Below are 13,472 nucleotides of genomic sequence, written 5' to 3'. Positions count from 1 at the left end.
GACCTTGCCACCAAAGTCAATTTGCCCATGCCCTGGCAGAATGTAATATTTCTTTAATCAGATCAACACGGAAATTACGTCGGTGGACTGTATTGATACGAGAGGAAATAATTAAACTCGGAGCTCCAGGAATAATTTCACCCTCTGAGCATTACTGTAAACCCCATAAAAAATAACAAATCCGCCCTTTCCTCCCTCCTTTGCAGGATGAGATAAAGAGGAAACCAGGAACGTAGATAGACGGATGAGATTTCATTTGATCAGCCTCTGTTTTCCCTCCAGCCTTTCAGCAGGTTCCTCTCGCCCATTCTTCCACTACTGCATCATCATCATCATCGTCCAGCATGATGCCCGAAACCACTGAGTTTCAGCAGCAAGAGGTGTAGTTTGAGGTAACACTAACACATGCTGAATACACATAAACATTAGTGAAGAAGGTTTATACATTTGGCAATGCTTTTCTGTGCCAGAGGAAACCTAAATCTAATGTGATTGAAGTTGCGTCTCTGTGTAATGAATGAATATGCCTGTTGCTCTGTTGTTGCTCCTTGTATACTGTCCCACCCTGTGTAAGGCTGTTAACTGTGACGCTCAAATGAACCAGACCAGACCTCTAATGGCTCTTATTGGATCTCGCTGGGAGGCAAGATTGGCCCCACCTGGGTTACAAACACCGCATCCTTTACCCATCATGCCTTCCTCCCTGGATAATAGCAAGAGGGGGGTGGCATCAGTGACACAAAACCATCGTCATGCCTTCACCAAGGTCATAATAAACAAAAATGTTTGCGTAGAGAAATAGCTGCCTATTTCTAAAAAATAACAGTTCTGGTGACAATATCAATACATTTTTAGAAAGAAACACTAGAATTCAGAATAAAAGAATAGACGTATATTGTTCATTGATGAAAGTTGTTTTGAAGTAATGCACAGGTGAAGCCTGGCACCCTACAGTTTTTGCTACAGTTGCATGGAAAAATTGGGACTGAGTTATCTGTCAACAATAACCCTTCCTACACCCGAATGGAGGAAGAAATTACTTGCACTTGAGAAGAAAAACATGGCAGCTGTTCAGGAAACTGAATGTCACAGCAGTTCTGACTTATCTACCAAAATCAGTTTTTCAAACATATGAGGTTGAACATGTAATGATGACATGTGGGTCATGTAATCTAAATGCGTTTTCTGATTGGTTGCTACATATCAGATTTGGCTCAACCCATTTTTGTGTGGTTGTTTTCAGACTGTAGTCAAGTAGTGGAAATTGAACTTGTGAGTTGTAGTTTGGCTGTGTGAGGCATTAACAGGTCAACACAACAACAGCAATGTATCAAAACTGTTGCCCCCTGCTTTTTTGCTGACATCCAAAGGTTTAACCTCTTAACTAGCTTCTACAAAGTCCACCTCTGAGCACACCCAGACAGGTGAGGTCAAAGGTAAAAGAAGTTTTAAACTTTCAACCAGAGGGCAGTGAAATACTGCTTTTCAGCCTAGTGTTACATTGCTCTTTAAGGAAACAGTTGCAGAAACACACACACACACACACACACACACACACACACACACACACACACACACAGGCTGTTACAATCCTAGTGTTTTATATTTGGGGCTCTTGATGCTATTTGTTAAAATAGAAGAAATGATTATTCATTCAGTCTCCCCACAGCACCTAATGGGTTTGGTTGCGACCTGTTTGCGTTGTGTCAAGGTGACTGCGGCTACAGTGATGCTCAGCTACACTTGATACAGCTTGTTAGTAAATGAAGATTAAGTGTTAGCAGGGATAAAACACAATACACCTTGATCAGGCTCTCTGGAAGATTAATTTACTGTTCTCCTGAATGAGCAATTCTCGCGGCCCGTAATTATTTGAGTTCCATTTTGGGTTAATTATGGTCATTAGCATTATGTGTTCTAAGTGAAGGGCTGATTTTGAGAGAAGTGGCTTGAGATTTAACGGTAAAAACCCACACAAGCTTTGAAATGAACAGATCATTTGGTTTTGAGGGGCGGAAATTGATAGAAAACAGCAGGAAAACAGCTGAGGAGGGAATAATTATTCTAATGGTGTGACAAACGCAGATGTGCCAAATTAGATTTAGTTTAGCATAGGTGCTCCCCTACCAGTTACTATTGGGAGGCTGAAATTTGTGGTGGTGTGTGCATGTCTGTGTGTGTATGTGAGAGTAAATCTTATTCCTTAAGTTGGAAAATTTAGTACACCTGCGCTGAAAAGGCTGTCCAAGATGTTCCTAACAAAATTAGCAAGTTTAACGAGTAAGATACATAACTATAAGTTTGAATGGGTGGAAAATGTATAAGGATGGCTGTTTTAATCACAGGCTTTGTTCTTTCTGATTTCTCCCAACTTGTAGTATGACATAAAGACATTAATGCAGACCACAAACATACTCACAAACAAATCAAATGCACATCCATTGCTCAGTGTGGATCTATTTGGGGTTCCCTGATATGAAAGATTTGGGAATCTTGTGCTAACAGAAGATGAAATAGAGCATGTGGTGTGCAGTGAGAGGAAGGTTACCAGGGACAGGATGATGAAGGCTTGTTTGGCTCTCCTCGTTTCTCCTCAGTAGAGCAGCCCAGCGTGAGGAAAAGCTTGTTAAAACCCTAATAGGAGCTATCAAAGGCTATTGATTATCTTTCCCGCCCTGTTTGGGTGACAAAGTGAGCATTAGCTGGAGCCATAGAGAGCTTTTTAAGACACGTTTCCTCAGGGGCCGCCCTGTCCCCTGGGCTGTCCATTGCTGAGATCACATGCACATGCACACACACACACACACACACACACACCCCCGCACTCACTTGAGTTTTTTTTTTTTTTTCCAAAGCTAACACACTGCTATCCTTTCACCCTCCTGCCACCAGATAATCCATTTTACAGCCAGGGATCAAACACTGAGCCCTCTGGCTGTGTGCTGCAGTGACTACTGTAATACACACACGTACGCACACACATAAAATCAACCTTGCACACACAGTACTAAGTTCTCATAAAACTTGGTTAGGGAAGTTTTTTTTGCCCCATGCAGTTCATTTGCTGGTGTTTTAGTATGTTATCTTTTTTCTGTTTTGGCCATGATGCATAAATAATGTTGTCCTTGGAGAACCCCAAATGAACATTGCACTAATACAGAGAACAATGAGCACTCTCTCGTAGGTCTTGGCAAATGGTGTATAGACCAAGCTACATGGCCAGTGAACCATTCTTCCTGTTTAAGTGCATTTCTCCTGCAGTAGTGTTAGAATACTCAAGGAAATGCAGTAAAGTACGGTAGGAACAGGAGAAGAGGTTATGTGAGGCTTATATATAAGGCATTATAACAACCAAATTAATGGATGTCTGTTGAAATATTCACAGGATTAACCCCCAGATTTAGGGGGGCTACATGGAAATTCAGAAATTTAAAATGGTGTGTTTGTGTCTTTTTTTCGCTCGGCTGATCGGCATCTAGTTTGTAGACCTGGAGATGTCAGGCTGCTTTGAACACACTTCCTGTGCTTGGCTTTGTGTATGAAGGACTTTGACATTCTAAAATAGGCAAATTCTCTACAGTAGTGTATATTGCAGGCTGCATATTTTAGTGCCTTATCGTGGTTTAGTTTACAATCCTTGCTTTAGTGGCTAATTTTTTAAGAGTTATGTTTGCAGTTTGTTTTAACACCTCTCAGAATGGCAGATGAGCATTTACTTCGAGAGCTTAATACAGGCTGTGTTGTCAAAAATGATGTGCTAAACTTTCAGGACTTAAATTTAACAATTTGTGTTTAGAGACTAATTCAGTTCATCAGAAGATGCACAAAAATGGATGTTTCTATAACTGGAGGCGGGGAACTGCTAAAGTCACTGCTGTTTCCACATCGGAAGATTATATTTATGAAATCAAAATCAACCAAATACTAGCAGGAAGTTATATTCACTTTTATTATCATATTATGTGACTTTAACTGAATTCTAGATTGTATCACCTTGGACTCCAACTCCTCGCTGCAAATGCACTTTATTTACTTAAAAAAAAAAAAAACATAAAACCTGTGTATTTTGGGAACATCACATGCCCTAAAATGTTTATATTCTTACTATATGTCTTGGTGGAAAGCAACAATCTGTATAGAACAGGCATCACCCAAGCCACTGTAGCGTGACACTGGAGATGTATTTAGTAGCTTAGTAGGAGGATATTCAATTTATTCATGATGCAAACCACAGGGCTGTGTGTGTGTGTGTGTGTGTGTGTGTGCGCACGCTGAGTGTGGAGTGAACCATGAAATGAAAACACCCTATAACCATTTCACTGCATCTCTCAATTAGGACATCATCTATGCAGTGGGAGCATTCATGAGTGGCTTCTTCTTTATTTACAATTACACACCGCAGTACAGACACATGGGGTGCTGAGGGGAAAAAGCTCGTGTGATCCACTCTGCAAAAATCCAGGGAATAGAAAAACAGACATGTACTCTATGATTTTCTGCAAATTCATCTGCAACGTGTGGGCTTGATACTTGTCATGCTTAATAGTTAATATCAACTGGAAGTCTGCACATACTTAACATGCTGCACAAATCCCTTACAAAGACAGACCCTCTGAAACTTACTCAGCTCAACTGAGTCGAAGCAGCATAACTGTCGAACTCATGCCTTATTAAACACTATTTTGTTTTATGCCCAACATCCATTTTGGGTCCCTGTCCATAGTTCAACTAGCAATCCTCAAAACTGCAAACTTTTCAATTAATGGACACTTCAGTCCCTATACTATTAAAGTGGAAAGATTGTGGTTTCCGCTAAATGTTGATAAATCGTTCAAGTCACATGAACTTTTTCAACCTTAAATCAAAACCACGCACTTTTCCTGACTTTAATCCGGTTCGATGAGTGCCTAAACATACAGTAACCATAAAAAAGAATACTAATGCTGTAGTTGCTAAAAGTGGGTAGTGTATTTTGAGAGTGGATATTGTTGGAAAACAAATAAAATATGTTGTCAGTGAACATTTCCTAATTATGTTGATAAAAACGTAATCTGGATGGCTTCATGTCTCATCTCTCATACACACAATTTCTAGGAGACAGTGTTGTAGTACATTGCCTGCTATTAGAATATTTTTTGTCCAAAACGACTGGACAGCATCCTCTCAAACACTATTAATGGATAGCAGTGCTCAGTAGCATTTATGGAACAAACTTTACACTTCTGTGGGTTTGACAAATTATCAAGATAATGATGAGGGAAATATTCAAGACTATTGTCCTGTGTACCGTCATTTAGAACATCATTAGCTATAAAGTAAGTGTAACGCTAGCTCCTGCACATAACTACTTGCAAGCTAATTTTGGCTGCAGAGCATCTGGTTGATAAACTTTGTGAACAGCCTTGTGTACAGAGAAGCAGACAGGCTCCCAAAAGACAGTTTTAAACTCAGAACTGTCCAGGGATCAACAAAAGAACTTGTCCATACTGGCCCTTCATCATCCATTAGGTGCTGTGGGAGTGGCGCAGTAAACAGCGCCAAGTCCAGGTGTTGACGTGCTCCATAAATTCCAGCTTAGAATGTAGCGGTCCATTCAGGCCTCTTTAGAAATGCAGGGCCACTCTATTCCTCTGATATTTTATACATGAAGTGAGCCATTTACAGTCTGATGAGCAAGTCTGGCTTATTAATGATATGGCCGTGCTCTTAGGGTGTCGGGCGCCAAGCAAATACTCATGTAAAATTAAACACGATTTGTTTACATAGTCGTGCAAATCAGACCACTCTGGGGCTTTGTTGCAAAGCCTGATCAGGGCGGCAGGCAACAATTTCAGTCAGTCAAAGACACTTTTTGGAGCTCACACATGCTTTTAGGGAACAGCAGTTTGAAACTCTGTTGAAAAACATTCAAATGTTGGGAATTGTGATTCCTGTTTGAGTATCTTTTGACTTACACATCTGCTAAAGGATATTCAGCTTGAATGATGTCATAAGACTAGCAAAGTCCTGACAAGACTAGAAGGCTGAATTATTCAATGATGGCTCCACTTTTGTGGAATTATTTTAAGTATTATAATTGTAGCTCGGTTTGCCTTGGCCTGCTGAGGGAGAGAGAGTGGGGCCCTGTGGGGAGCGATCAGCATCAGTCAATGGTATCAGGTTACCATGAGCACACCAAAATACTCCCTTAATGATGGCCAAATTGAAGGGAAAGCATTGACCTATGCTGAGACCAAACATAAGACAATATTTCTACATGGTGAGGCCTGTATAGATGGTCCTCACACGGCCTTGTAAGCTGCAGACGTAGAAAAACATAAAGCCAGACATCTTCGTCACTGACATAATAGCGTGCAGTTTTTGTGTGATCACTCACAAGTAACTTCACATATAAATATTATACAAGGGAACAAGTCATCTTTATTTAAAGAGACTTGACATTAAACTGTCTCATATTTATTGTTACTCTTTAAAAAAAAATACCTCATCTGATTCATCAGAATAATCAGAATTCTTAAGGCTGAAAAGTGAAAAAGTGTAAATGTGATTGTATATGTCTGTGTGCTTTGACTTTGGTGTGTTTTAAGACATTATGGATGTTTTCCTTAAAAGTTATATATGAGGCGGGTCCAGCAAAGTGTCAGAATACGACAGCCTGGTGCATATATCCGACAGGGACAAGCTTGACAAGAGATTGTTTTGTCATCAGATGCAATAAAGAGCATCGTTGGTAACCAGCTTAAGAGTCCAACACTACCGCTCGGCCATTCCTGGCTCTTGCTGCTACATGCAAATTAACAACAAAAGATTTTGCATGTCACTGCAATCCCGACTCGATTAACCAAAACGTGGCTGTGAATCAAGACGAAAAGATTGTGTCGTTGAAACCGAGGCTGAAACCACCATGTTAACTCTGCAGAAGTTATTAAGTCCCCTCTTCTCTGGCCTAATGAGAACAATTTATTATTATTATTTATTTATTCCACCAGGCAAACCTTATTATATGCAGAGGCATTTTTTGGCGTTTTTGAGCTCCTGGAGACAAATGATTTAAAGAGCAGCTGTAGCGAAGACGTGTTTGTGCCTGGAAGGTTACCAGTTTGATTCTTTAGTAGGTGGAAGTGAATCAGGAACGCTCAAGCAAGGATTTAACCACCAGCTGACCCAAAGTGCTGTATACACCACTGTATTCTTGGCAAACTTTGAAGTCTGACTGTGTGGATGGATGCAACTCTTTTTCCCCCCTGCAGCTACTACTCCCCCCCCCTCTCCCAGGCTGCATTCGTAAATAAGACACTGACCTACCTGGTTTTACAAAAGGGTTAAAAATAGATTCTTCTTGATTCAGAAACGGAGCCTACTTGGTTGAAGTGAAACCGCTTGTTTCCGAAACTTCTGTGATGAGTTTGTCATCCTACTCAAAGATAATTATGCAGTCTGGGGAAATTATGCCTACATTGTGCTCTTGAGGAGATAATTGCAGTGCTGAAGCCTATGTATCACATGAGAATCGAGCCTCATTCCACAAATTAAATGCACGAATGTCACTAGCAGCCTATGTATATTTTCAGTACTGCTTGTATTACACTGTAAGTTCCTGTGTTATGGCATATTTCCCCTGATGATAACAAATGAAAAACAAAATTATTGTGTTAATTGAGCTGTTGTCAAGAGAGGAATAATCATGCATGTCAAATTCCTCACGGGAAAACAACAGTCAAAATTAACTTTAAGAGAAAATGTAATTTCCATAATTTTCATTTTGCAATCGTACATATTTTCTCTTCATTTTGCTGCACATTTCATTATATTTTATACCTAAGAATATCTGGAATAGACTTGTTAAACCGATAAATAAGCCGCTTAACATTAATGAATTCCTCAACTATGAAGTCACACTCCAATCGCAGGTGTGAAAGCAGGTTGTGATTTAGGTTGATGGACGACTAATCAGGAAATCAATTAGGCCTTGACCCAGAAACTGAGACAAAAGGGGAGAATTATTTTCTTCATTTCTTTCCTCTGGCTCTTTCATCTCTTGACTTGGACCCTCTGGTGTCTCTGATTGGACAAAGAAAATCCTCTGGGCTTTCAGAGGTTTCTCTTAACAGAGTACATCAGGAAGCATTTATTGTACTTTATAACTATAAATAAATCTATTAATAAAATGTGACCAGTAGCAAGATTAATACAATCAAATATAATTCTGATAGATGAGTTTGTCTATTCAGATTGCCATTTGATTAACATATAACATAACTATATATTTTTCTTTAATTCTGGAAATGATTTCCACTCTGCAGGTAGTTAACAAACTTCTATTCATGCAATAATGGAAAAACAGAAATTAAAATTTGTCCCTGTCTGTGGAGGAATCTGGTCTGTAAAAATATTGTCTTGGGACCTGAAACCTTCCTTGTTCTTCTTTGTTCTTCTATGATTAACTCACCTAAATATCACACTGCATTCATCAAATTATTCATGATAGTTTTAAATCAACAGGCAGTTAATACCTAAATTATGGGATGTTGGGGCAGACAAACAGCCGTGTCTCCAGGTCGCCAGGTACCTTGGGTTGTGGAAAAACAGCTGAGTGGGGGTGCAGTGATGGACACACACACACACACACACACACACACACAATCTCGTATCAGTCTGACCTCTTGGGGTCAGACATAAAGGCCCGCCTTTTCAGCAGCATCCACTTAGTGCTGAGAAGGAAGACAGACGTTTTATCCATGTAGCTTTGTCCATCATATTCACTTTGGATTGCCTGAGTCAAGCCGAACAACTGTGTCTTTATGTGTGCAGACGTAAAAGACTTGCGGAGGTTTCTCTGAAGGTTGATAAAAGAGAAGAGAGGAGACAGCAGGGGAGTTCAGATGTAAACAACAGTTTGTTTTTGGCCATGGGATATGATTGGTCAAAGACGTAGTTCAATCATTCTGATTTGACGTACACATTGGATGACATCAGAGTTAACTTTCTATCATAACCTGACTGATAGTGGATTTTTTTAGGCTGATACTGATATTTAGTAAACATAACATAAGCAAACATTTTTGAGAAGTTTGGTTATAAAATAACTGTGACTATAATATGTACTGAGCGGAACATTTTTTACAATTTAAAAACTAAACTTGTCAGTGCTCTCTGGTGGAGAGATTATGTAATGGCTGACTGACTGTTTCTAAACAATTTACTTACTCAACAACCAACATACAAGCTAATTTATCTGTCATCTATATCTGATATATCGATCAGGCTCTATTGCTAAGGAAATGCTTGTGATAATTTTTGCAGCAGCAGTCTCTGTCTTTCAAAGTCAGACACCCACTTGCACCTGCACTGAAGAATGACAACTACAGTATGCAGATGTGTCAGTTGGTGACGCTCACTTCAGAGGTGTCAGGTTGTGTGTTTTCGTAACTCTGCCTGAGGGAATTGGCAGTCAGTGAGTTTGCACTGTTGGAGGCCTGAGATGTGTGTGGTTGTGTGCCCACTGAGCGGCTTATGTGTCAGACAGGTTCTTTATTTTGTAGACATCTCATGTCAACGGCCTTTTAATACACAGAATGTGGGTGTCCTGGTGACTCAGTGGGCTGAGGTGTGTCCAGTGCAGTGTTGTGGTCGAGTCACCAACCGTGGAGTCCGAGTCAAGTCTCGAGTCCGAGTCCAAGTCGAGTCACTATTACCAGCGTTCTGGGTTCAGCCATGACCGATGTCGTTTGAAGTTTAAAATTGTCCCAGTCTTCTCCTCAATTGTGCGTTCACAAATGGAACATTTAGCTCTTTCCAGCAGTGTATGTAAAATCTGTGATGGCTTCACGACCCGTGGCGCATCCCTCTGCATCTTTCAAATGTGAACCTGTAGTAGGGGACGAGCACGCATCATGAACAACAGTCACAGGTGGAGGACACACGCCCTAACCCTGCATGAAACAGTTACAGACTAATGTATATCAATATCTTATATAAACATTTAATGACATATTACACATAAAAGTTGTCAGAAACTTCATCCAAATTCCTAGTCCCATTTCATGAATGCTGAACTATGTGATTCCAAGTCGAGTCACAAGTCCAGAGAATAGCAACTTGAGTCTGGCTCGAGTACTCCATCACTGGTCCAATGTAAATACAGCATGTCTTTTTCACAATCTTTCCTGTCTCCCTCTATTTTTAACTTATGGTGAATGTGCCAAAAACTTTGTTTGTTTGCTGTCAGAGGAGGCTTACTGTCTCTGTTGCTGTCTCTGTGAAGAATAAACTGACTGACTCACGTCTTATTAGGTTTTAAGTATGTCCTAGTGATGAGCAAACATTAACCTCTGAAAAAATCGTCTATCATATTTGTGTGTTTGTTTTGATGGATAAAAACATTGACAATTGGTGGGATACAGTTTGACACTTCTGCTAGTTAAAGTTATGTAGCTTGAATAAACTTCAAAACTTGCAAACCTTGCTAAATTGCTTAAATCACTTAGCCTTTGCACATGCAAAAAAAAGTCCATTTAATTAGACTTGTTGAAACGTTACACTCGTGGGCGGTTTTGGCTTACACCTGATAAACAACACATTCATCACCACATTGCATTTTGTCAAAGACTATTCAGATATATTACCACTTCCAAACTAGAATTCTCTCAGTCCCTGGAAGTAAACCCTCCAAATCCCCAGCTCTCATCCCTATTTTCCTCCCAAAAACGAGCATTAGAAGGATTGCCCTGCTATTGTTGCTCCCCTTGGGAACAAATCTATTTCTGCAGAGATGGAAATTGTCGGTCCCCACAAAGCTGCTGACACACTCTCAATGGAGGTGTCAATTCTCGAGGCCTCGCCATTGTGGACTGGATAATTTAATTGGAGAGGCACGACGGTGTGTCCCCGGTCGGGGCATTCAAATGTTGTATCACTGCCTGTCCCAGTGCTGGCTCCTCTCCTGCTGCGGAGATTCAATATTCAAGATCTCTTCCCCACACACACACACACACACACACACACACACACACTCTCCTCCTCTTAGATTCCTCCCTCTCCTCCCCTTGCAGGTGGGGGGATGCAGCACAGACCCAAGCCCCTGAGAGAGCCCTTTGTTGGGGGGGAGACACAGCCTTGTGGCCTCCATGTCTTAGAGCGGCTGTTCTGGAGAGGTTCAGGGGAGGAGGGTAAATCTGCTTCGCCATTACCTGGGAGTCGTCTTGGGGGCAGGCACAAAATTAGTCGGCAGATAATGAAGCTGTCTTTGATTGCATGGGAGAGCGAAGGTTTGGAGGGGTTTGACGGGGGGTGAGTCTTCTGTACAGGGGGCCTCCACAGGGCATGAGAAGCATGTCTTTGGAGGAGCGCCTGCTGTCAACGGATGCTCTGTTCCCCCGAGATCCTGGCATAGTTTAGGGTTGAAAGATGCACAAGGGTTGGAGAGGAGTGCGGCCAAACACATTCCTTTGTGCGGCTGCTCCAGGTGAATGGGGTTCAAAGACAAGCAGTTAGACAAACGTAGGTACACAAATGCTCAAAAATCTACTATATGAACATACAATCACCTACATCAATACACACATGGTGCTTTCTGCTTTATTTCTGGCGGCACTCTTAAATTAGGAAAAGCCGTATTTGTAAACCTTCATAACATTTTAGTTCAAACTTTTCCTTTTCTTGTGTCAACACCTCTTGCCTCTGAAATATGGCTAGATCAAACATTTAGCATTTTTGTAAGACATGCTTATGCTTTTTTGAAACACATGGACTGTGATGACTGTCTTTACCAATTTTCATGTGTCAATGTGTCTGTCGTGCTGCACAGTTGTCACGACAACCTGCGCGCCTGGCTCATGGCTGCCTTCCAAGCGCAGACAAAGCTGTCGTCGAATGAACCAGGCGTGTGTCCACCGGACCTGAGGGGTGCCGCCGCCGCTAACAAAACACACAAAGACCCTCGCCCCTGGCACTGGCCGTCACCCCGTCTACCCGCTATCCTGCCCCTCCCACACTCGACTGCCTGCTGCTTTGTGCCTGCTCCAAGAAGAGGAAGTTCCTCTCATCTCCTTTTCAAGGTAGCCCTGCCACCCATGCCCCTCTTTCACACAGGCAGAGTCGAATGAGTACACACACACACACACACACACAAAGTGGAAAGACATGCAAATGACACACTCTCTAAGGTAACACAGTTCATATGTTTTTGTTTTTTTCTTGTTTATCTTTGCTTTATTAGTTTTGATTTAGTTTTTTTGGTGCAGACAAAAAACACACAGGATAACATACTGATAGACTCGCACCTTCCTGTTACCGGCCAGGCAAGCATCATGCTGACATTATGCAACTTTATAATTGAAGTGTACATTTTGTTTTTTTGCATCGCAGCAAGAAGGTCATAAGTTTATCGCTATTGTGAGTTTTCATCTCATCTTAAACACGACATTCGGAGCTCTTCTCAATCCTCTTTCATTCTCAAAACTCAGGAAAAACATGCAAACTAACCCATGTTATCTCCAACGTCTATCTTAAAAAAACTACTCCAGCGATTTAGTATTGCACTTCCATAAAGTTGTGGGACTTACAAGAAATAAATTAAAAAGAATGGTCAAAATAGAGCCAACAGAGGCCCAGATATCCTTAATTGTAGTCCCTAGTATAGGTCAAGCTCCAAAAATACTAGATCCTTTATTTCCCAGCGATAGATCCTTTTTAATGCAGCGTCATAGCTTACTTTTGTTATACCCTTAATGCCTGGTAAACGTCACATTTGTAATGCATTAAGTTAAGAACTGATTTTGTCGTCTCTTTGCCCAAGGTAACCCTAATGACATCACCAGGGTTGTTTTGTTTAGACTTGACGAAGCTCCTCCAGAGACACAGAAGACATTTTACAGCTGTTTTTACAGGCAGAGTAATACATTAAAGTCAAGTAATACAACACATCAAGTTATATCTTGTAAAATCTGTGGCGTTTCTCTCTAATATTAAGTGAAGTGCAGATTCCTTACACACATCAAGACAACAACAAGAAACTGCTCCACATCCAAAGACACATTAGATCTGTCCGCTCCATTTAAAATGTAAAGAGTGTAGACAGGCTGTGGCGAGTATATGTTTTTTGGTATGTCAGTCACTCTATAGTATGAGATGTGACACTGAGCTCACGCATTTGTCACAGCAGTGCCATGTCAAGTCATAAGCACCAGTATATAACACAGAATGACAGATCATTCAGGACTCTGTGTCCAGCAAACTTCTGCTGTGACTGCTCAGGCTGAGCAAAACCAAAGAAATGTTAAATCTCAAGTGAGGCTTATTTTATTTTTATATTTATTTTCTGGAGAGCATGTTTCTGTTGTACTTGATTTATCATTGACCTGTTACTAATTATGAAAGGTATTCAGCGTATAGCTATACTGTATATGCGTTGCTATATTTGATTTAAGCTCAGTGTTGGTGGTAATTAGATACCTTTTTTAAAGCATCTTAAA

At 40.8% G+C, this 13,472-nt stretch overlaps 1 long non-coding RNA gene across 2 annotated transcripts in view; it reads left to right on the top strand.

The window, feature by feature from the left end:
- LOC116061800 overlaps positions 1 to 12,050 on the top strand; it is an 86,778-nt gene extending 74,728 nt beyond the window's left edge. For both annotated transcript variants that reach the window (XR_004107813.2, XR_004107814.2), the window contains 2 exons: positions 283 to 392; positions 11,807 to 12,050. This is a non-coding gene — a long non-coding RNA (uncharacterized LOC116061800). The remainder of the gene's footprint in view (positions 1 to 282; positions 393 to 11,806) is intronic.
- Positions 12,051 to 13,472: the final 1,422 nt, after the last annotated feature.

The sequence above is a fragment of the Sander lucioperca genome, chromosome 15 (assembly GCF_008315115.2).
Source record: "Sander lucioperca isolate FBNREF2018 chromosome 15, SLUC_FBN_1.2, whole genome shotgun sequence".
NCBI classification, from domain to species: domain Eukaryota; kingdom Metazoa; phylum Chordata; class Actinopteri; order Perciformes; family Percidae; genus Sander; species Sander lucioperca.
The sequence above is the reverse complement of the archived record's forward strand: the minus strand, read 5'-3'. Positions and strand labels throughout refer to the sequence as shown.